Source organism: Cupressus sempervirens, chromosome 9 (genome assembly GCF_028749045.1).
Source record: "Cupressus sempervirens isolate cs-2001-9-10 chromosome 9, ASM2874904v1, whole genome shotgun sequence".
Classification (NCBI taxonomy): Eukaryota; Viridiplantae; Streptophyta; class Pinopsida; order Cupressales; family Cupressaceae; genus Cupressus; species Cupressus sempervirens.
Genome location: NC_143126.1, coordinates 221,211,139 through 221,235,523, shown reverse-complemented (window position 1 = coordinate 221,235,523; position 24,385 = coordinate 221,211,139).

Sequence of the window (24,385 nt, the reverse complement as noted above, 5' to 3'; positions counted from 1 at the left end):
TTTGTTAGAGAATTGGTACAAGAAAAGGAAATAAGATTGGAATATGTGCATACAAAGGAACAAATTACTAATATATTCACAAAACCTTTACCTAAGGATGCATTCTTGTATCTAAGAGGTCAGTTAGGGGTCATTCCCCTATCAAAAGCTCACTAAAATACGGTTTTAGTGATGCATCAATAGGAAAAAAATTGAAAATCTATCAGTTGATGTAGCAAATCAATGAAGACATTACATATGAATCAGTACATCAAGTACAATACTATTCAGTTGTTTTGAGTTGTCTTTGGCATGTGTTGTCAAAGAGGGAGAATAATACTATCATATCTTTCTGAAATTTACAAACAAATTATTATAAAACAGGGAGCTTTGTATTTTGTCATTTAAATGACTTGTTTTCAAATTGCATCCTACTATGACATGTTGTGTTGCCATTAATACCAAAGAGGGATATTGTTGGATACAATTGTTCAATTGTGTGTTGTCGTTGATGTCACACAAATGTCATATCATTTATCAGACAGTGTCTACCGAGCTGAGAAGGTGAGCAAGGCAAAGATCCACCTTATTAAAAAATCCACCTTATTACAAAAGTTAAATGATGAAAAACCCCTTGGAAGGGCATAAATATACACTTGTCCTATAAGCTTCCTATAATGGGCACTCCTGGATGTCCCAAAAAACTAAACCAATTTGCTGAAAGGAATTTTGTCAAACAGTTTGCATTCAACCTCTTATTTCTTCGTTTAATGTTTTAAACCCCTTATAATTCCGAAAATAAAATGTTTATTTGTTTGTTGTGTTTTGTGCATGGAATTGGTATCATATAACATAAACAAGAAAGAAACTACAATATTATGCAAAGTGGAAATGAACTGCTGCTAATAAAATGTTATTTTCAGAATTCATAAAACCAAATACATGGCAGATTTATCAACTCACTAATTACTTCAGTAGTATTGACATAATACTCCAGCCCATGCTTTCGAACTTGCTGCTATAGTGCTTGTCCTTCAATCAGTCCACTACCTTCATAATATCATTCCCTCAAAGCGGCATAAGCGTCGAAAAAGTAGTGCAGAAGATATGAGCAAAATACAAAATCTGCCTATAGCTGGAAATGCAACTAAATTGCCTGATAATGAAGCCAATAACAAAGAATTCCAAAGGCCAAACCCCAAGGGAATGACGTCTAGAATGTTACAAGAGAGGATAGACATCCTCAAATGCCAAGAACGGAGCTGCAACTCACACACCAATTTCTTCTCATATTCAACCTAGCTAATGAAGCCACAAATGCTTCCTTTTATTCTATTTCCAAGGGTCCGCTCAACTCATATGGGCAATGTGGGATAAAAGATGTGTAGTATATAAAACATATATTAAAATACCCCTTATATCTCCCTTGGGTACACATCCCCATAAAATAAATATTAAAGTAACACTTTAATATTTTACAATTAAATTAGATATTACTTTAATAAAACTTCAGGCATTAAAATGTATTAGTAATCAGACTCCGAATAATGTGAGTGATAGCTCATCGAAAATCTCTCACCGAGGAGTATCAAATCCAATCACCAAAATTGACCTATACTGTGTCTTACTAACTTACTAAAAATAGTAAGTATGCCTGAAACTAAGTAAATCAACTTTTTTTTGGCCCAAACTAGAAATGACTAGGCCAAAACACTCCAGGATCCCATTAAACCCTTCGTTAGCCCTTAGGACCATGTAGAACAAGGCTAATGCACACACACTTGGTCAACTGCTAAAATGGGGACATTACAGTCTGCCCCCCATGAAATTGCTTGTCCTCAAGCAATCTCAGTCTAGCCTGCTGAATAACCTGCTCACTCTCCCATGTAGAATCTTCCTCCGACAGGTCTCTCCATTTGACAAAATACTCCTTCACTATCATGTTTCTAAGCTTCCTCTCTCTAGTGTCCAGAATAGTCTCGGGTACTAACACAAGCTTCCCCTCCTCATCCAAAGGGGCTAAATCTATAGAAGGCACTACATTCTAACCAATGGATTTCTTAAGCCTAGACACATGAAACACATTGTGCAGTCGATTGCCCTCTGGAAGCTCAAGCTCATAGGCGACTTTGCCCACTTTGCGAATCACCCTGTAGGGACCATAAAATCTGAACTTTTCAGCTCCACTCTTCTTGAGCAATGACTGTCTATATGGTTGTAGCCTCAAGTAAACCATATCCCCTACCTTTGGTGCTGATCAGCATACAATTTCTATTGATTCTGGGCCTGTTGTATATTCTCTATGAGCACTTTCAGGATGTCTTGGCTATCCTGCAATAAGTTTTTGGCTTTGGGCACTCTACTATCCCCCAAAACAAAATCCATGAAGCTAGGTGCTTCATAACCATAGAGTGCCATGGGGTAAAAGCACAAACCTGTGTCGCCTTTTATAAAGGAGAACTGATATCAGAATTTAAAGTCTTCAAATTTAATGACATAAAAGTGGTATTTGTGCTTAGAATTTGAAGATGATGTAAACTAATGAAATGTGTAAAATTGGATGAAGTTTATGTCTGTAATTTTTTTGACAAAAATTGAGTGAAAATTTTATCTATTTTTCAATTTTTAAAGTCTATTGTTTAATTATTTTTAAATGCTAAAAATATAGAGTTTTTTTTCTTGTCAAATAAATATATGAAAATATTCATATTTTGGTCTGATTTTGGAATATGTTAGAGTCAACATGTATACCTAGTGTACCAAAAAAGAAAAATTGAAATTCAGCTAATATTTTATAAGTTATAACTAGTCAAAGTCAAAGTTATTAGAAATTGACAGTTTTTTTCTCCCGTCAAGATTTTTCCATCAAACCTACATATTTTTTAAAACAAATTGCATATTCTTGAAGAAGACTCTCTCCTCTAGTACAGCATTAAAAAATAATAATTTTTGAACATGATTTACTATTTTTTTCTTATTTTTGAATAGACATATTCTTGAATCTTAGAATACCTACTTGTACTATTTTCAAATTATAACATATTATCCATAATGAAAATTTTTTAAAAATTACATAATCATAATCTTGACTCCGAGACCTACAAAACTATATTTTTAGTTTTAAAAAAACTTTAATTTAGTAAGTCAAATTGGCTTTCAAAGTGAGAAATTTGCAAAAGTTCTTATTTTTGCTTGTGTGGCTGCCACCTAAGATGAGACATAGGTAGTTTTGATCGAAAGGGTTTCGATCGTAACTGTTTCGGCCGAAAGGGTTTTGGCCGTAACCCCCCAATGTATAAAATTATCGTCAATCACTTTTTGGCTATTTTTATGATATTTTTAGTCATTTGAAACATGAGGGTTATGACCGGAACCATTTCGGCCGAATGTGTTTCGGCCGTAACTATGCATGCCATGTCGACAAGGAAACTTGCCACATATGTATGGTCAAAACTTGTTCGACGGTTATGGCCAAAACTATTTCGGCCGTAACCCCTCCAAATATCACAAATGGTGACACAGGTTTGTGCTTTCACCCCATGAAAGGAGTCTTCTTGATGGACATATGATAAGTGGTGTTATAACAATACTCTCCCATATGCAACCATCTGATCCAAGCTTTTTGTTGTACAGTTACATAGTTCCTCAAATATCCTTCCACCCATTTATTCACAATCTCTGTTTGCCCATCTATTTGTGGATGATAACTAGTGCTAGGTGTAAGATCTGTACCACACAACCTAAACAACTCTTGCCAAAAAAACACTCATAAAATTACTATCTCGGTCACTGACAATGAATCTGGGCAGCCCATGTAACCTGAATATCTCTCTAAAGAAAAGATCTGCCACTTGTGCTACTGTGTAAGTGGACAGAATAGCAAAGAAGTGAGCAAACTTCGTCAAGCGATCCACCACCACATAGATGCAATCTCTTCCCTACACTCGTGGTAAACCAGTGATGAAGTCCATTGAAATACTTTCCCATTTCTTATCAGGAATGGGCAAGGGTTGTAATAAACCTACAAGAAATGTGTGCTCTCCCTTATTCTGTTGACAAACCACACACTCCCTGACATACCTTTGAACATCATCCTTGAGCCCTTTCCATGAAAACCACTCTTAGATCTACCTATAGGTCTTGAAGACCCCCAGATGTCCAACTATGGGTGCATCATGAAATGCCTTCAATATCGCCTCTCTCAACTGTGATGATGGAATCAAATAAACCCTGTCCTAAACTCTAATCAATCCATCTATCACCTCATAGTGATCATCCTGTATGGTACCTAAAATCAATCCAGAAGCCCAAGCATCTCCGACATACTCTGCTATAATCTAATCTCTCCAATCTCCTAAAATCTCTGCTAGAGCACATAAGTGAGGTCTCTGAGATAAGGCATCAGCTGCCATATTTTTCTTACCTTTGAAAAACTCTATGTCAAAGTCATAAGCCTGCAATTTAGTGACCCATTTTTGTTGCCGGTCATTAAGATCACACTGGCTCATGAAGTATTTAATACTGTTGTGATCAGTCTTGATCACAAAATGTCCACCCACCAAATATGATCGAAATTTGGCCAATGCATGCATTATGGCCAACATCTCCCAGTCATAGATAGAATAACTCTTCTCAACTCCCCAGAGCTTCCTACTCTCGAATGCAATGGGATGCTTCTCCTGCATCAATACTGCTCCAATCCAATCACCTGATGCATCACAATGAAGCTCAAAAGGCTTCATGAAATCCAGTAGAGCTAGAACTGGACATGAAAACATTACTTGCTTGAAATGCTCAAAAAACCTCTATGCTGCCCCTGTCCACAGGAAGGCTCCTTTCCTGGTAAGATTTTTCAAGGGTGTAGCAATCTATGATAATCCCTTAACAAACCTCCTATAAACACCACATAAACCAAATAATCCCTTAAGATGTGTAAGGTTTGTGGGAGTAGGCCACTCTACAATAGCTCTAATCTTTTCGGGATCAACCTGAATGCCATCTGTACTAATGATATGCCCAAAGTAAAGGAGCTCAGTCATGCCAAACTCACATTTAGATTCCTTGGCATACAATGACTCTTTCTCCAGAATAGATAACACCTCCTCTAGATGATGTAAGTGCTCCTCCCAGGTCTTACTGAAGACCAAGATGTCATCAAAGAAGATCAAGACAAATCTCCTCAGCTACTTCCTGAATACCTGGTTCATACAACTTTGAAATGTAGCGGGTGCATTGGTTAGACCAAATGGCATAACCATGAACTCAAAGTGGCCATAGTGACATCAGAAGGCTATTATCTCAATGTCCTTTTCTCTCATCCTGATCTAATGGTATCCGAATCACAAATCAATTTTGGTGAAGAAGCATGCCCCATGCAACTCATCAATCAGGTCATCAATCCTAGGAATGGGATACCTATTTTAAATTTTTTTCTTATTCAGTGCCCTATAATCAATGCACATGCACATCGTCCCATCCTTCTTCTTTACCAATACAACTGTTGAAGCAAAGGGGCTCTTACTAGGCCTGATATGCCCCATCTCCAACAAATCCTTAATCGTCTTCTCTATCTCATCCTTGTGTTTCTTAGGATGATGATAGGGAGTAATCATAACTGGTTTGGCTTCCTCCTTGAGCTCAATAACATGTTCCATCCCTCTTTCATGAGGAACCCCGTGAGGAATATTGCTAAATACTTTAGCGTGTCTATCAAGTATCTTCTGGATATCTGGTGGAGGACTCTTTTCTTGTGGCTCTGGTGAAGTTGGCATAATGTAGCACTCTACCGCCCACTCTATGTCATCATGATGAAAAATTCTCTACATTCTCCTCAAGGACACTACTCTGCAACCTCCATCTAAAAGACCTCCAAGTACCACAGTTCTGCCCTCATGCTTGAATCTCATCTCCAATTTTTCTAAGTTGAGTGTGAACTCCACTAGTGAAGCCATCCATGTCATGCCGAGGATGACATCATAATCTCCCATGTCCACAACATAGAACTCATCCTTCAACTCGTAGCCATCTCCAAACCTGATGTGAAGATTAGATATCTTCCAAGTGCATAATAATTTATCACCATTAGCCACCATGACTCTAAACCCATCATGCTCCTCTATTTGTAACACTCTCCTAGCTACCAACTGTGCATCTATGAAGTTATGTATAGCCCCAGTGTCAATAAGAGATATCACTTTCTGCCCCTGGATAGTACCCCTGACCTTAAATGTGATTTCCTTTTGGGCCCCTATCAAGCGTGCCAACGATCTATCATCCTTAGGAATGTTGTTCTCCTCTATAGTGTTACCCTCATCTAAATTGGAGTGTTGATCCTCCCCCTCTGACTCTGAATCTTCTACTGAAAAATATTCCATTTGATTTGCCTTAGCCTTGAGAGAACATTTATGAGATAAGTCCCAAGGCTCTCTACAATGGAAGCATAGCTTCTTCTTTCGAAGTTCATTCAAGGTTTCATTGTCTAGTCCTTTTGATCCTTCTTTGGGTTTGCTACACTCTTTCTGAAATGGTTTTTTGTCTTTGTCCTTGCAGTAGGAAGAATCTATTGAATGGGTTTTTCCTTTGTATACCGAAGGGGCTAAATCTTGTGCCTTTTTAGTTGCTTTAGCTAAGGTGAGTGGATCATGTCCCTTCACCCAACCTCGTAATGGATCAGCAAGACCATCACAAAATAACACCACCAATCTCCTAGGAGAGATATCAGTAACAAGTATAGACAAGCGCTGAAACTCGGCAATGTAAGCATCCACAGAACCTGACTTTTTAACTATGCTAGTTCCTTGAAATGTAACTCGGGATCCCTAGTGTCAAATCTCTCGATCAATGTTTCAGTGAATTCCTCATAGGATGTAATCTAATTATGCCCCAAAGTCACCATGCCATGATGCCACCATTCATGTGTAATGCCATCCAAGTGCATAGCCACATACTTGATAGCCTCCTCCTCAAGCATAGGATTTAACTACAAGTATGTATCTACCTTCTGCACCCAAGATCGTGCAGTCATCTTCCCTGAAGCATCATAATAAGGTAAGCAAATTTTTCCAACTTTCTTTCTCAGCTCAAAGTTTTGATTCCTCCCTCCTGCTCTAGGCATGTGTCTCATCCTCAAGTCCATATAATCTCTGAGGGAAGTATCTACCTGGAACTTTGGTCCACTGGCCTCCCAGTCCCTCCTGAACTGATCCTATAACTCGATAATCTATGGTTCGTTTACTGGTTGAACCAGATCTCTGGGTGGGAAGGTGGGTAGAAGAGGTCTCGAGCTCGCAGTCCGCGTTGGGCGTGCAACATGTCTAAAGTTATCATCCTCATTCCCATTGTTGCCATGTCCATTATTACCATTAATGTTATTCTCAGGACCATTGTTGTTGCCTTGGCCTCCATGGTTATTGTTTCCCCCATTGTTATTGTTTCCCTCATTGTTATTGTTTCTGTTGTTGGCATCACCTGGATTAATATTGACACCCATCTGTCTAACCATGAGTTGCAACATCATGTCCATTCACCTATTCTACTCTTGCTGCATACGGTGCCCCTGCTCTGATGTACCCAGTAATTGTCTAAACATTATGTCCCCTTGATCTAGATCGGCATTCCTGCCTCTGCCTCATCCTGTATTCTTGTCATCTCGATCACCCATATTGTTGTCCTGATCAAAGAATATCTCCTTTGTGTCTGTATGGCTAGATTCAATGTCCCCCTACACGGATGTACTAGACTATTTTCTTTGCAAGTCTGAAATCCTATTTTGTCTTGCTCTAGTATCGCGGAAATTATAAGGCCCCTGTCACATGCTCAAACATAAATGCTTAGCCTATGTTTTTTTTATTTTTGATTTTAGTGTTTGACTTTCCCTCTATCCAGTTATTCCAAATTCCCTATAAGACCTCCATAGGATGGCAGGACTTATAGCTCTAATACCACTATAATGGGCACCCCTGAATGTCCCAAAAAACTAAACCAATTTGCTGAAAGGAATTTTGTCAAACAGTTTGCATTCAACCTCTTATTTCTCTATTTAATGTTTTAAACCCCTTATAACTCCGAAAATCAAACGTTTATTTGTTTGTTGTGTTTTGTGCATGGAATTGGTATCATACAACATAAAAAAGAAAGAAACTACAATAATATGCAAAGTGGAAATGAACTGCTACTAATAAAATGTTATTTTTAGAATTCATAAAACCAAATACATGGCAGATTTATCAACTCACTAATTACTTCAGCAGTATTGACATAATACTCCAGCCCATGCTTTCAAACTTGCTGCTACAGTGCTTATCCTTCAATCAGTCCACTACCTTCGTAATATCATTCCCTCAAAGTGGCATAAGCGACAAAAAAGTAGTGAAGAAGATATGAGCAAAATACCAAATCTACCTGTAGCTGGAAATGCAACTAAATTGCCTGATAATGAAGCCAATAACAAAGAATTCCAAAGGCAAAACCCCAAGGAAATGACGTCTAGAATGTTACAAGAGAGGATAGACATCCTCAAATGCCAAGAACGGAGCTGTAACTCACACACCAATTTCTTCTCATATTCAACCTGGCTAATGAAGCCATAAATGCTTCCTTTTATTCTATTTCCAAGGGTCCGCTCAACTCATATGGGCAATGTGGGATAAAACATGTGTAGTATATAAAACATATATTAAAATACCCCTTATGTCTCCCTTGGGTACACATCCCCATAAAATAAATATTAAAGTAACACTTTAATATTTTACAATTAAATTAGATGTTACTTTAATAAAACTTTAGGCATTAAAATGTATTAGCAATCGGACTTCGAATAATGCGAGTGACAGCTCATCGAAAAGCTCTCACCGAGGAGTATCAAATCCAATCACCAAAATTGACCTGCATTGTGTCCTTCTGACTTACTAAAAATAGTAAGTATGCCTAAAACTCCGTAAATCAACTTCGTTTTGGCCCAAACTAGAAATGACTATGCCAAAACACTCTAGGATCCCATTAAAAGCTTTGTTAGCCCTCGAGACCATGTAGAACAAGGCTAACGCACACACACTTGGTCAACTACTAAAATGGGGACATTACACTTCCATATACCCTTAACCATTGAATTTACTACCTCAATACTAGTTCTAAAACCAAGAAATTTTCCAACTAGAATAATGTGTTTAACAAAAATTGAATGATCAACTAAATCATCCTAAACTAAGATTTTAGAATTATATTTTTGTCTGTCATCTTTACAAGTAATAGGTAGAAAAGAGGACTTTCCACAAGGTTTGACTCAAAAAAGGGATAATGTTGTGATGTGGATCTGAATTAGACTCAAAGGTTTATTCGGTGTGCTTTTCTCCACATATTATTTCTAAGGGGTTTTGAGGGCAGCAACCCCAAGAAGGGGTCAAGGGGAAGTACCCCTGCATAGTAAAAAACCCTAATTTTGTAAGTGGCAAAAAGCTTGTATAAAAAAAGCTTAGGGTTAGGGATTTCATAATGTAATGGTGATATTGTAGCTTCTTGCGATAGTATTGAGTTGTAAGGGATTGTGGATTGTAATCACTAGGCAATAATAATATTAGACTTGTTGTTGGTGGATGTAGCATAGGGATTGGATGAAACATGTTAAATCTTGGTGTCATGTGTTCCCTTTTATGCAATCTACTATTTTTTGGTATTGGTTATATTAACATGTAAATATTATTTTTGTCTAAGCTTAATCCTAACAAGTGGTATTTATGAGGGCACAATCCAAGATGAAAATGAACACAATAGGAAAGGGGTGATATTATTATTAAAAATGATGTGCTATTACATTAAATACAACAAAAATACACTCCACGACATGCCCTATGGGCTTACAATGTTATCAGATTCTTGAGAAAACCCTCATAGTACCTTCTCCCAAGCTCCACCAAAAATTGCCTTTACAATGCCAAAAAGGTTGTTAAATAAAACCAAATTAGGTTTAGAGTTAGGAATACATTGTAGAATATGACATTTTGAATCCACCACCAAAATAAAAGGTTCTAGAAAACATGTTAGAAGTTTGTGTAAAATTAGAAGAATCCAAAAAATGGTAGTCCAACTTCCAGGAGGCATAACTTTTGATCTAGGACTCTAATTGACGAACCATTTACATTTTTAGAAAGCTCTCCAAGTGCTCTATAGCCCTATTGACTAGCTTGGCTTGTCCCCCATTATATGGGCCTATACAAGGCCATTTAGTGCCTCAAATCTGACTTTGAAGTGCTCTCAAGAGGTCTCTAGGCAACTTAAAACTGTAATAACTTTCAAACCGTAAAGCCTTTTGACTTGATTCTTTTTCTAGATTGCTTTAAACTACAATTTTAATCATTAATCCAACTTACACCCTCTAACTCATTATAATTATGGCTAAATTATAAAATAATCCATTTTCTACATTGGCACATATCCCAAGGTGCTCAAAAACTCTAACCCATAAAACCAATAGTGGAGCTATGAGAGTTAGAATCTTTATTTGACCCAAATTGGTATCTAAAAGTGAAAATTATTTAAACTAAAACTAAAACTAAGCATATTTCATATTTTTGGGTGATACAGGATTGCCCTTACACTACTGGATGCTACTGCACTAGACACCTAGGATAGATTAAAACGTGACCCTGTCACTTTATAGCTAGTACAGGAAAGCCCAAATGGGAAACCTCCATTTCAAATATCCAAGTTGAATCTTTTATTAGTCATCCTTTCCACTTCACCAAGTATTCTTCATACTGCTTGTTTTTGGTACTTCATACTTCGACCCACACAACTATCCAAAATTTCTTCAATCTCTTTCTTCATAGAAGTAGGAATTAGACATGGCTCCAACATCAACTCCTCATCTACACCATCATCATGATATGTTAAGTTTTTAATATTCAAAATAGGAAAAATGTGAATCCCATCTCGCAACACCACCTCATATGCATTCCCTAAATCATGTTTCTTCAAAATTTTGCAAGGGCCAAATTTCTTCATCTTCAACTTGTTGTAGGTACCCACTAAAAATTGTTCCTTTCTCAAATATACCATAACCTAATCTCAAACTTGGAACTCCTTATGTATCCTCTCTTGATCTACCCTAGCCTTATACTATAGGTTCATCTTGGTAATATGTGTCCACACCTCCTCATCTAGGTTCTTGACATGTTTAGCAAATTCTTCTACGTTAGCACTTGTCCTCTCCCCTTGCTCCATCTTCCTCAACACTAGTGCAGTCCTTGGACTACTTCCATACACAATTTGTAATGATGATCTACTAGTACTCCTATTTATAGAATTATATTAAGAAAATCTACTTGTGGTAGAATCAAATCCCATCCCTTGGGTTTATCTCCTACTAAACACCTCAGCAAATTTCCCAAACTTCTATTCACTACTTCTATTTGTCCATCCATCTGTGGATGATGTGCAAAACTAAACTTCAATTGTGTCTTCAACTTCTTCCAAAAAGTCCTCTAGAAATACCCAACCAATTTAGTATCTCTATTAGAAACAATACTTTTTGGGAGACCATGTAGCCTCACCACCTCTTTGAAAAAAATTCTGCAATATGCACTACATTATGAGTCCTATGGGATGGAATGAAATGTGTCATCTTGGAGAACCTATCAACCACCACAAATACTAAGTCATTACCCCTTAATGTCCTTGGCAATCCAAGAACAAAATCCATACTTATGTCCTCCCAAGGCTTTGATGGAATAGGCAATGGCAAATAGAGTCCAATATTTTGACTAAATCCTTTAGATGTTTGACATACTTGACAACTCTACGCAAACTTCTTCACATCTTATGACAATTGAGGCAAAAAATAATGTTTTCTAATAATGGAAATGGTCTTATCTTGACCAAAGTGTCATGCCATCCCTCCACTATGCTTCTCCTTGATCAAGTTCTCCCTCATGGAACTCCTTCGAATACACAATTGACTTTTCTTGAACAACATACCATCCTGAATCATGTAATCTATCCACCTAGTACTATCTAGAGTAACAGGTTTTTTACAAGCCTTCCAAGCCTCTGCAAAGTTAGGATCCTCAAGGTACAAATTCTTGGGTACATCAAACCCAACCACTTCAACCTACATTACTATCAGCAAGAACTATCTCCTACTTAATGCATCTACAACCTTATTAGACCTTTTGCTTCTATTTTTTAATACAAATGTATAGTTTTTCATGAGCTTTACCCATTTTAAATGTCTCTAATTTAATTTACCTTGGCTATTTAGGTACTACAATGCCTAGTGATTAGTATGCAAAACAAATTCTTTTGGAAAAAAATAATGCCTCCATTTCTTCAAGACTTGGGCTATTGCATAGAACTCCTGATCATAAACAGAATACTTCTTATTTGCATCATTTAATTTTTCACTAAAATAGGCAATAGGTTTACCTTCTTGGCTCAACATAGCCCCAATAGCATTTCCACTTTTATTGCAATCCACATTGAATACTTTGTTGAAATCAAGAAGTGCCAACACAAGTTTCTCTATCACCTTCTTCTTCTATAGTTCAAAACTCCTTGTAGCTCATGTAGTCCACTTGAACTCCTTTCTATCCCCCCTCACTATTTCAGTTAGGGGTGCACATATAATACTAAAATTTCTAATGAACTTCTTGTAATAACTAGCCAAACCATAGAATAACCTCACCTCAGTGGCAATGCTTGGAGTAGGCCATTCCAAGATGAGATACACCTTCTCTAGGTCCATTTTGAGACCCTTAGCTAATGCAAAAAACCCCAAATAGACTAACTCCCTTTTGACAAAGCTACACTTCTTCAAATTAATCAATAATTTCTCTTTCCTCAACCTTTCAAGGATACTACAAATGTGCAATAAATGTTCATCCAAAGACTTACTAGAAATCAAAATATCATTCAGATAGACAACAACAAATTTTCCCAAAAATTTCTATACTACCTCATTCATAAGTTGCATGAACATGCTTGGTGCATTGCTTAGTCCAAAGGGGATGAAAAACCACTCATATAGACCATTCTTGGTCTTGAATGCAATCTTTCACTCATCTCCCTCTCATATCCATATCTGGTGATAACCACTTGAGATCTATCTTTGTGAAGTAATGAGCTCCACTAAAGTAGTCCATAAGATCATCTAGTCTTGGCAAAGGAAACTGATACTTGATGGTTATTCTATTCATGGCCCAAAAGTCTATACACATTCTCCACTCTCCATCCTTCTTTGGTGCTAGTACTATAGTTACTACACATGGACTCAGGCTCTCTCGAATCAAACCTTTTCTTATCTTTTCTAGGAATTAAAACATAACACATATGCTAATGTTTCATGCCATCCCAAAATTTCCTTCCATCAACAAGACATACCCTAGCACTATTGCATACCTTTTAACCCTCCTTTATCAAGGGCTTTAATTTGTGGTGAGCTCCATCCTTTTTCAGAGAGTATTTATTTTCATGACCATCATGTATAGCATGTCTATCAAATCGCCATGACCTTCCCAACAATAAATGGTAGACATCCATTGGAATGATGTCACAAAGAGCATCATCATGGTAACTCTCAATCTTGAACTTTACCAAACATTTCTCACTAATTAGGATGTTATGATAATCTACACCCAAGTAATCTAATAGGTTGGGGATGTTTCTTCCTCTTAAGCTTTAGCTTTGAGACCATCTCCTCTGACACTGAGTTGTCAGTGCTTCCACCATCAACAATTACATCACAACATTTACCCTCATACTTGTACCTAATATGAAATAAACTCCTCCCTTGTCTAGGTTCAGTCTCACTACTCAGTAAGACCCTTTTGTTAACTAGAACCTCTCCTCTTTCTCTATCCTCTAAATGTGATGATTGTGCATCATCATTCACATGAGTAACCCTTGCTTGACCATTGCCTCTCCTATCTATCCTTCCTTGGCATTGAGGGAATTTAAAGGCCCAATGACCTTCTTCATTACAATGAAAACATGTACCATAGAAGCCTCGTCTTCCTAAACCTTTTCCACATCCTTTGCCTCTTCCTCTCTGATCTCCAAAGTTTTGATCATGGGATCTATTGAAACCATCATTCCTCTAATTTTGGATAGTAACCACATCTTCATTTTTCTTCAAGTTCTCATTTTGGCCTTGAAATGACCTACCATTGCCCCTTCCTCCTTGGTTGTGCCCTCTTTTCCTTCCATCAAACTTTTTTTTTAGCTTCTTCTCAACTCACAAGGAAAACTAGTATGACTCTTCAATGCTGGTCATTCTAACCAGACTTAACACCTCTTGAATGCTAGGTCTTAACCCACTAAGGTAACTGGAAACCTTTTCCTTGTTTGCTTCTACATGCCCCACCCTAATAAGAACTTTGTAAAATTCCTCTATGTATTCCTAGATAGATTTTCCAATTTCTTTAACCATTGCATCTTTTTGAACAAATCAAGCTCATAATCAATAGGTTTGAACTACTTCTTTATTTGTCCACCATGTGATCCCATCTTGTGATTTTCTTCTTTCCTCTTTTATTTCTTTCTAACTAAATCTGTTACCACAAAATTTTAGCATAGCCTTTCATTTTGGCCTTTATAAACTTAACCCTATTAGGGTCCTTGATATCCTCATACTCAAATATATTCTTCCAGCTCATTGATCTAGTCAATCAACTCATCTGGGTTTAGATTTCTCGAAAACATGTCAACATCAATTTTAGGTCTTTTCCCAAGCTTGACAATGGCCCTAAAAATATTTTCCTCTATCTGGTTTAGGACTTCTCTATATCCTTCCCTTTCCTACCAAATATTTCCTTCTTCTTCATTTTCTTCCTCACTTTCGTCCCCTACAACAACATTCATCCTTCTATGGATCTCCTCCTACAATGCTTGGACTTGTCTCTAGAGGGATCTAACTTTAGGAGTAACAACTTTGACCCTTCCACCATGCTTCCTTCATGGACACATCCTCTTATATCAAAACCCAGAACCACACAGTCCTAGTGCAAGTTGAAACTATGTCATAGTCAACACTCTATCTGCACACTCAGGAGAACCTGCTCTGATACCACTTGATGAGGGCACAATCCAAGACAAAATGGAACACAATAGGAAAGGGGGATATTATTATAAAAAATGATATACTATTACATTTAGTACAACAAAAATGGACTCCACAACATGCCCTATGGGCTTACAATGTGATCAGATTCTAGAGAAAACCCTTCTCACAATACCTTCTCCCAAACTCTACCAAAAACTGCCTTTACAATACCAGAAAGGTCCTTATGTAAAACCAAATTAGGTTTTGAGTTAGGAATACATTTTAGAATATGTCATTTTTCATCCACTACCAAAATAGAAGGTTCTAGAAAATATGTCAGAAGTCAATGTAAAATTAGAAGAATCCAGAAATGGCAACCCAACTTCTGGGAGGCATAACTTTTGATCTAGGACTCTAATTAAAAAACTATTTATATTTCTAGAAATCTCTCCAAGTTCTCTATAGCCCTATGGACCAAATTGGCTTTTCTCCTATGCTTTAGGTCTGTGCAAGGCCATTTAGTACCTCTAATCTAACTTTGAAGTGCTCTTAGGAGGTCTCCAAGTAACTTAAAATTGTAATAACTTTCAAACTATAAAGCCTTTTGACCTGATTCCTTTTCTAAAGTTCTTTAAATTATAATTATAATCATCCTTCCAACTTACACCCTCTAACTCATTATAATTATGGCTCAATTACAAAGTAACCTATTTCCTATATTGACACCTATCCCAAGGTGCTCAAAAACTCTAACCTAGAAAACCAATAGTGGAGCTATGAGAGTTGAAATATTTATTTGACCCAAATGAGTACCTAGAAATTAAAACACTTTAAATAGAAACTAATACTAAGCATACTTTTGGGTGATAGAGGATTTCCCTTACACCATTAGATGCTCCTGCATCAAGTATCAGAGCCAGACGGTCATCATTTTTTTTGGTTTTTTTTTTTTTATAGCCAAATTGTCATCATTCTTTTTTTTTGTGATCCTCTACAAGAATTTCTCATAATTGAGTGGGAGTGATGGTAGATGAGGGTAAGCTAAGGGTTGACAAGTTTAATGGGCAGAAATTTCAGTTAAAGAAAATGCAAATGGAGGACTATCTCTATCAGAAAGATTTATGGAAATCATTGGAAGGAAAAACTAAGAATCAGGGAACTATGAAAAATGAGGGCTAGGAGATTTTAGATAGAAAGGCACTTGGAAGCATTAGATTATGCTTGGTACCATCAATGACATTTAACATTACAAAAGTAAAGATGGTGGAAGAGTTGATGGAAACCCTAGCGAAACTATATGAAAAGCCCTCTACTTCAAATAAGGTATTTCTCATGAAGCATTTATTTAATATGAAGATGACAGAAGGTGGATCTATTAAAAATCATTTAAATGATTTTAATATTGTTACTAGTTAGTTATCTTCTGTGAGAATTAATTTTGAGAAAGAAATTAGGGCTCTCTTGATTTTTTGTTCTTTGCCTAAAAGCTGGAATGGCTTGGTAATGGTTGTGAGTAATTTTGTGTCTAGATCTAATATCCTAAAATATGATGGTTTGATCAATGTTATTTTGAGTAAGGAAACTCGTAGGAAAACTCCAGATGGATCTACATCAAGAAGTGCTTTGAACACAAAAAGTAGAGGCAAAACGACTAAGAGAGGAAATAATTCCAAAAATCATGGAAAATTAAGAGGAAATTCAAATGGGAAGAGGTCTCAATCTAGAGGATCAAGGGATTGTTGATACTATGGTAAACCAAGGCATAAGAAGAAAAATTATTGGACTCAAAATAAAAATGAAGGAGATAAACCAAAAGAGAATAAGGAGGCAAATGTGGTAAGTAACAAATCTGAAGAGGATGCTTTGCTTCTCTCTTTAGAAAGTATTGATGATTCATGGGTTCTAAATTCTAGTGCTTTATTTCATGCTACACCTCATAGAGGTTACTTTATTAATTATGTCCAAGGGGATTTTGGGCTTGTTTATTTGGGAGATAATGAATCCTATTAGATTGTTGGAAAAGGAAAAGTTAAGATTAAGTTACAGAATGGGAACCATTGGCTACTACATGAGATAAGACATGTTCCAAGGCTAAGTAGGAATTTAATTTCAGTAGGAAAACTTGGTGATGAGGGTTTTGTAGTTACTTTTAATGATAAAAATTGGAAGGCTTCAAAAGGTTCCTTTTAGTTGCAAAAGGTGTGAAAGTAGGCACCTTGTATCTTTGTATAAGTCATATTCTTTCTTCTACTTTGATTGTTTTAGAGAAAAATGAATGTTCAGGAACAATTGCTACAATTGAGCAACGAGAAGAAATGAAAATTGTAGATTCTGATGCAATGCTATGGCAACACAGACTTAGGCACATGAGTGAGAAAGGTATGAAAGTACTTCATTCAAAGAAAGTTTTAACAAGTCTAAAATGTGTTAATATGAATTTTTGAGAAAGTTGTGTATGGAAAACAAAAGAGATTGAGTTTTGTGAAGACTGGGAAGGAAAACAAAAGTGAGAGATTAGAGCTTGCGTATACAGATGTATGGGGACTAGCTCAGGTATCTTCCCTTGGTGGCTCTCATTATTATATTATATTTATCAATGATGTAACTAGAAAAGTATGGGTTTATTTCCTTAGATAGAAACCTAATATATTTCAAACTTTTAAGAAATCTAAATGCTTGGTTGAAAATGAGACTGGTAAGAAATTAAAATGTATCAAATTAGATAATGGTGGTGAATATTGTAGTTATGAATTTGAAGATTATTTCTCTACTAATGGTATTCATAGATAGAAAACTATTCCAAGGACTCGATGGGAAAATGGAGTGGTTGAATGCATGAATAGGACTATCATGGAGCTTGTAAGGAGCATGAGGTTACATGTTCAATTGCCCTTAAACATGTAGGTGGAGGCTATCAATACTATTGTATATTTGATTAATACATGTCCCTCTAATCCTTTAGATTGTGGCACTCTAGAGGATGCATGGACTGGTAAGAAGGTGAGTTATTCTTTTGTCAAAACCTTTAGTTGTGAAGCATTTTCTCATATAGATTCTAAAAATAGAACTAAGCTAGAAGCTAAGTTAAAGAAATGTATATTTGTTAGATATGACATTGATGAATTTGGTTATAAGATTTGGTATTTTGAAAATTGTAACATTGTAAGAAGAAGGGATGTCATATTCAACGAGAAAGTGTTGTACAAAGATCTATTGTAGCAACATGAAAAGAAAGAAGATAATTATGTCATGCTTGTTGATACTCCAAAAGATGATGTTCTCCCAATTCCTCATGATCTGCAACAACTGCATCAATAAATACCACACACACTAGTAAATGTTAGATGGTAAACAAGGCTAAGTAGACCTCCAGAAAGATTTTCTCCCTCTTTGAATTCTATTTTACTTACTAATGCTAGTGAACCTAAATGTTATGATGAAGTTGTGCAGGTGGATACAAAGATTCAGTAGGAGTTTGCAATGAAAGAAGAAATGGACTCTTTGCTAAAAAATAAGATATGGAATTTATGCCAGTTGCCTATAGGTAAAAGGGATTTACAAAATAAATGGGTTTACAAGTTGAAAGAAAAGGATGGAGGTAAGAAAATATTTAGAGCCAAGTTAGTGGTAAAAGAATTTGCATAGAAAAAGGGCATTGATTTTCCTGAGATATTTTCTCTTGTTGTAAAAATGAATTCTATTCATACTATTTTAAGTATTGTGGCTAAGAGAGATTTGCATTTGGAGTAGCTTGATGTTAAAAAAACCTTCCTTCATGGTGATTTGGATGAAGAGATATATATGGCATAGCCACAAAGATTTGAGGTCAAAGGTAAGGAGAACTAGTGTGTAGATTGAAGAAAATTTTATATGGCTTGAGGCAACCACCTCGGCAATGGTATCTGAAATTTGATAGTTTTATGCATGAGCATGGATATAGTAGGTCTCTTTTAGATCATTGTAGTTACTTTAAGAGGTTGGATTATGATGGCTATATTATTTTATGTTTATATATTCACGATATGCTTGTAGCTGGGTTTAACATGGATCACATTAAGGGGCTAAAATGCCAATTAGCACATGCATTTGCTATGAAGGATTTGGGGGCAAAAAATTAAATCTTTGGTATGAAGATTTGCAAAGATGGAAAGAACAGGAAATTGGCATTATCTCATGTTGACTATATTGTCAAGGTGTTGCAACATTTCTCTATGGAGAATGCTAAAGCTGTTAGCACACCTTTACCTGGTCATTTGAAGTTGACTAAGGAGATGTGCTCGAAGACACATGAAGAGGAGGATTAGATGTCTAAGGTACCTTATCCTTCAATTGTAGGAAGCTTAATGTGTGCTATGGTATACATGTACTCGGCTAGATATTGCATGTGTAGTGGGAGTCATTAGTAGGTATATGAGTCATCCAAGAATTGAGCATTGGAATATAGTAAAATGGATTCTCTATTATCTGAGTGGAACATCCAATAAGTGTTTACACTTTGAGGGCTCTAATCCTAATTTATAGGGATATGTTGACTCAAATTTGGCATGGGATATTTATACTAGGTGGAGTACTACAGGTTATGTATTTACTATTAGTGGGGCAGCCATGGGTTGGGTTTCTAAGTTAAAGAAAGTTAATGCTTTATCCATTATAGAGGTAGAGTATGTTGTTCCTACAGAGGCAGATAAGGAGATGATATGGCTTTAGTTCTTCTTGGAAGAATTGGGATGCCCTTAAAAGGATAATTATTTGTTTATAGATAGTCAAAGTGTTGTTCACTTGTAAAGAATTCAGCTTAGCATTCAAAGACAATACACATTCAGTTGCAGTACCATTTCATTCACTCCATTTTGGATGATGGACAATTAAAGTTGGAAAAGATACATACAGATGATAATCCAGTAGATATGTTTATAAAGGTAATGACAAGGGAGAAGTTAAATTCCTCTTCACCTTTGATTGGGCTTCTTGATTGAAAATGATAAAAGAATAATAGAGTCTAGGGTGGTTTAATATATTCTAGTGGGAGCTAGAGGTTTAGTAGTACTATGATTAGTCTCCAAGTGGGACGTTATTTTTGTAGAGTCTAATCAGTCTCCAAGTGGGAGATTGTTGTGATATGGAGCCTAATAAGACTTGGAGGTTTATTTGACATGGTTTCCTCCCTATATTATTTCTATGGGGGTTTAGGGGTAGCACCCTGTTAAAAATAATGTTTATTATAGTAGCTGGGCATTTAATGCACAGTCCAGAACTTTCTACTTGCTTCTTGGAGCCTCTCTCTTTGTGCAAAATTTGAATTTAAAATTATGTAGAAATCTCTAGAGTGCTTCCTTTCTTGAAGCTTCTCAAGAACCCTCTAGAAATATGTATGAGCTCTATAAATAGAGCATTCCTCTCAGCTGTAATAACAAGAAGAAACTTTATAGCTCTTTGATATATTTGAGTTTTGCTGCTCTGTTTTTAAGCTCTGTTTTATGCTCTGTTTTTTATTCTTTGTGCTGCTGTTTTAATTCATCATGGTATCAGAGCATTTTCAGTTCTTTGGGCTGTGAATATATGATGTTTTTTGGAATGAATATATGTGTTTTTCTTGTGTGAATCTTTACATTTGCAGGCTGTAACTAAGGAGTGAACAGCAGTTTGGTTTGGGACAAAAAACTACATCAAAGGAAGGATATTGCAGCAAAAGAAAAGTTTTTTTCTTCAACAAATTGGTGAGACTTTTTCAGTTTCAAGCTTGGGTGTTCAAGTTCTTAAATATCTTTCATTCTCATCCAAAAAAAAAAAAAAGGGAGAGAATTTAACAATGGAATCACTTGGTGTGACTTTGCCTACAGTTAAATTAAATGGAAAAAATTATTATGATTGGGTATCTCATGTTGAAATCACTCTAACCCTTCAAAATTGTTATGATATTGTGACTGGTAGTGAACAAAGGCCTACGAATCCAGGAAATGATCAAGATAATTGGGATAAAAGGGACAAGAGGGCAGCAGCACTAATCAAGCTTACACTTTCAGAAGAAGTTTTTCCAGAAGTTCGTAATGAGAGAAGTGGAGTCAAAGTTTGGGAGATTTTGAAAGATTTATATCAAAATTCAGGTGATGTATGGATCTTATCTCTCACAACTGAATTATACAATTTGAAATTATCAAGCTCACAAGAGATAGTCCCACATTTAAGTAAGTTAAAGGAAAAGAAAAATGAGCTTGCTTCTCTTGGAAAAGATATAGATGATAAAGATTTTGTGCAAATTATATTACAAAGTCTTCCAGGATCTTATCAATCATTTATAAGGGGTTTAGATACTGCAGATAAATTAAAAAGTATTAAATCAGAAGAATTGTGTGCTAAGTTGGTTCAAGAAGAGAAAAGACAAGTTAAAGAAAAAGAATCATTTGATGGTGAATCTCAAGCATTTGTAATGAAAGGAAAACAATATTATAAGAAGTCACAAGAAAATGAATCTAAAGAAAGAAATTGGAAGAATGAAAATAAGAGTATTTCATATATAGATCATAATAGAAGTAAATGGAAATGTCATTATTGTGGTAAAGTGGGTCATAAGGCAAATGAATGTTTCAAGAAGAAAAGAGATGTAGAAAAGAAAGTAAATAATTATCCAAAATTAGGAGATTCTAAAAGAAATGCATTTTGTGTTGCACTTAAAGAAAATAATACTTTCAAAGAAGATTGGGTTATTGATTCTGGTGCTACACAACACATGTCTCATAATGAGAATCAATTTGAATCAATAAGTGAAAATAATGTAGAGAAAATATATTTGGGGGATAATAGTGCTTTAGAAGTTAAAGGGACTGGTAATGTCATAATTGATAATGGTTTGTTCAAAAATGTGAAATTAGTCCCTGAATTAAAAACAAATCTGCTTTCAGTATCTCAAATTGCAAGTCAAGGACATAAAATAGAATTCTACAATGATAAGTGCTTAATCAAGGATGTCAATGATAATTATAGAGTCATTGCAATTGGTAAAATGGAGAATGGTTTATATAAATTTCAAGAATTTACTTCTAAATATGGAGATAAACATATGTGTGCTATTGCTCAATATGATGATATGAGCAGGTTATGGCATGAGCGTTTGGGGCACATCAATTTTCAAAGTCTCAAGCTTATGGAGAAATTACAAATGGTGCATGGGCTGCCAAAGATATCATTAAGCCCTAAGGTGTGTGAAGGATGTGCAATGGGAAAACAACATGTGGAAAGTTTTCCTCAAGGTAAATCATGGAGAGCAAAAACTCCTCTACATTTAGTCATAGTGATGTAATGGGTCCTTTCAAAACATCATCAATTGGAGGATCAAGGTATGCCCTCACTTTTATAGATGATTATAGTAGAAGAATTTGGGTGTATTTTCTACAAAAGAAAGATGAAGTGTTTCAAAAGTTTAAAGAGTTTAAAGCTTTGACTGAAAAACAAAGTGGAAAGTACTTAAAGATACTAAGAACTGATAGAGGGACTGAATACATGAATAAAGCTCTTTTAGATTTTTGTAAAGAACATGGCATTAAAAAGGAATCAACTATCTCTTATTCACCCCAACAAAATGGTGTTGCTGAAAGGAAAAATAGAACTATAATAGAAATGGCTAGGTGCATGCTTCATTCTAGAAATCTAGAAGCTAAATTTTGGGCTGAAGCAGTTCATACTGCCGTATATATCTTGAATAGAACACCTACTAAGGCAGTTTTGAACATAACACCAGAAGAGGCATGGAGTGGAAGAAAGCCTACAGTATCTCATTTTAGAATTTTTGGTTGTAAAGCATATGCTCACATTCCTGATGAAAGGAGGAGCAAACTTGAAAGGAAAAGCGAGAAGTGCACAATGGTTGGATATAGTGAGGAATCGAAAGGATATAGGTTATACAATCCTAGAACTAATGAAATCTATATTAAAAGAAATGTATGGTTTGATGAAGATGTTAAGAATGATAATTCTCCAACATTATCTTTCTTTCCAATTTTGATTGATGAAGAAAATTCTACTTCTACCAATAGTCAAAGTCAAGGTGTGCAAACCACTACATGGGATGAGACTCAAGAAAGTGATAATGAAAATCCAAAGAAATTTAGAAGCATCAAAGAAATTTATCAAGAATGTCCTAGATATATATTTGCTAACTATGCTCTTATGACTAAGGTGATGCAGGTTGACACTCCAAACACATATGAAGAAGCAAAAGGAAAAGAAGAATGGGAAGCAGCTATGCAAGAAGAATACAATTCTTTGATGAAGAATGGAACATGGGAACTAACAACACTTCCAGAAGGCAAAAATGTGGTTGGTTGCAAGTGGACCTATAGAACCAAATTCACATCAGATGGAGCTATTGAAAAATACAAAGCAAGGTTAGTGGCTAAAGGTTTCTCACAAGAAGAAGGTATAGACTATACTGAAACCTTTGCTCCAGTAGCTAAGATGACTTCCATTCGTACAATAGTTGCTTTAGCTGCAAAGTTTGGTTGGAAAATTTTTCAAATGGATGTAAAAAGTGCATTTTTGCATGGTGACTTAAAAGAAGAAATTTATATGCAACAACCACCAGGATTTATTAAGTATGGAGAAGAGAATTTGGTGTGTAGATTAAGAAAATCACTCTATGGTCTCAAACAAGCACCAAGGGAATGGTACTCAAAAATTAATAAGTACTTCCTAGAAGTTGGATTTAAAAGAAGTAATGCTGATCCAGATGTGTATGTAAAATATTGTGATAATAAGGTTGTTATCATTGTATTGTATGTGGATGACTTGATTATTACAGGAAATCACGCACATGATATTGAGATAACTAAAAATCAACTCAAACAAGCTTTCGAAATAACTGATTTAGGACTAATGCACTATTTTTTGGGTATGCAAGTATGGCAAGAAGAAGGAAGAATCATGCTCTCTCAAACTAAATATGCTCTTGATGTACTTAAAAAATTCAATATGAGTGATTGTAAACCATGTAATACACCATGTGAAATAGGAGTAAAGTTAGGTGCTAACTCTACTCAAAAGAAAGTGGATGGAAAATTATATAGGCAGCTTGTTGGAAATCTTTTGTATCTTACTATAACTAGACCAGATATTGCATATGTAGTTGGTATTGTATCAAGATACATGGCAGATCCACACATTGAACACTGGAAAGCAGCTAAAAGAATATTAAGATATATTAAGGGTACTTACCAGCTTGGCATTGAATACAAATATGGAGGAGAACCTACTTTAGTTGGATATACAGATTCTGATTATGCAGGTGACATTGATGATAGAAAGTCAACTTCAGGATATATCTTCCATCTTGGATCAGGACCGATTTCGTGGAGTAGCAAGAAGCAATCAACAGTGTCACTC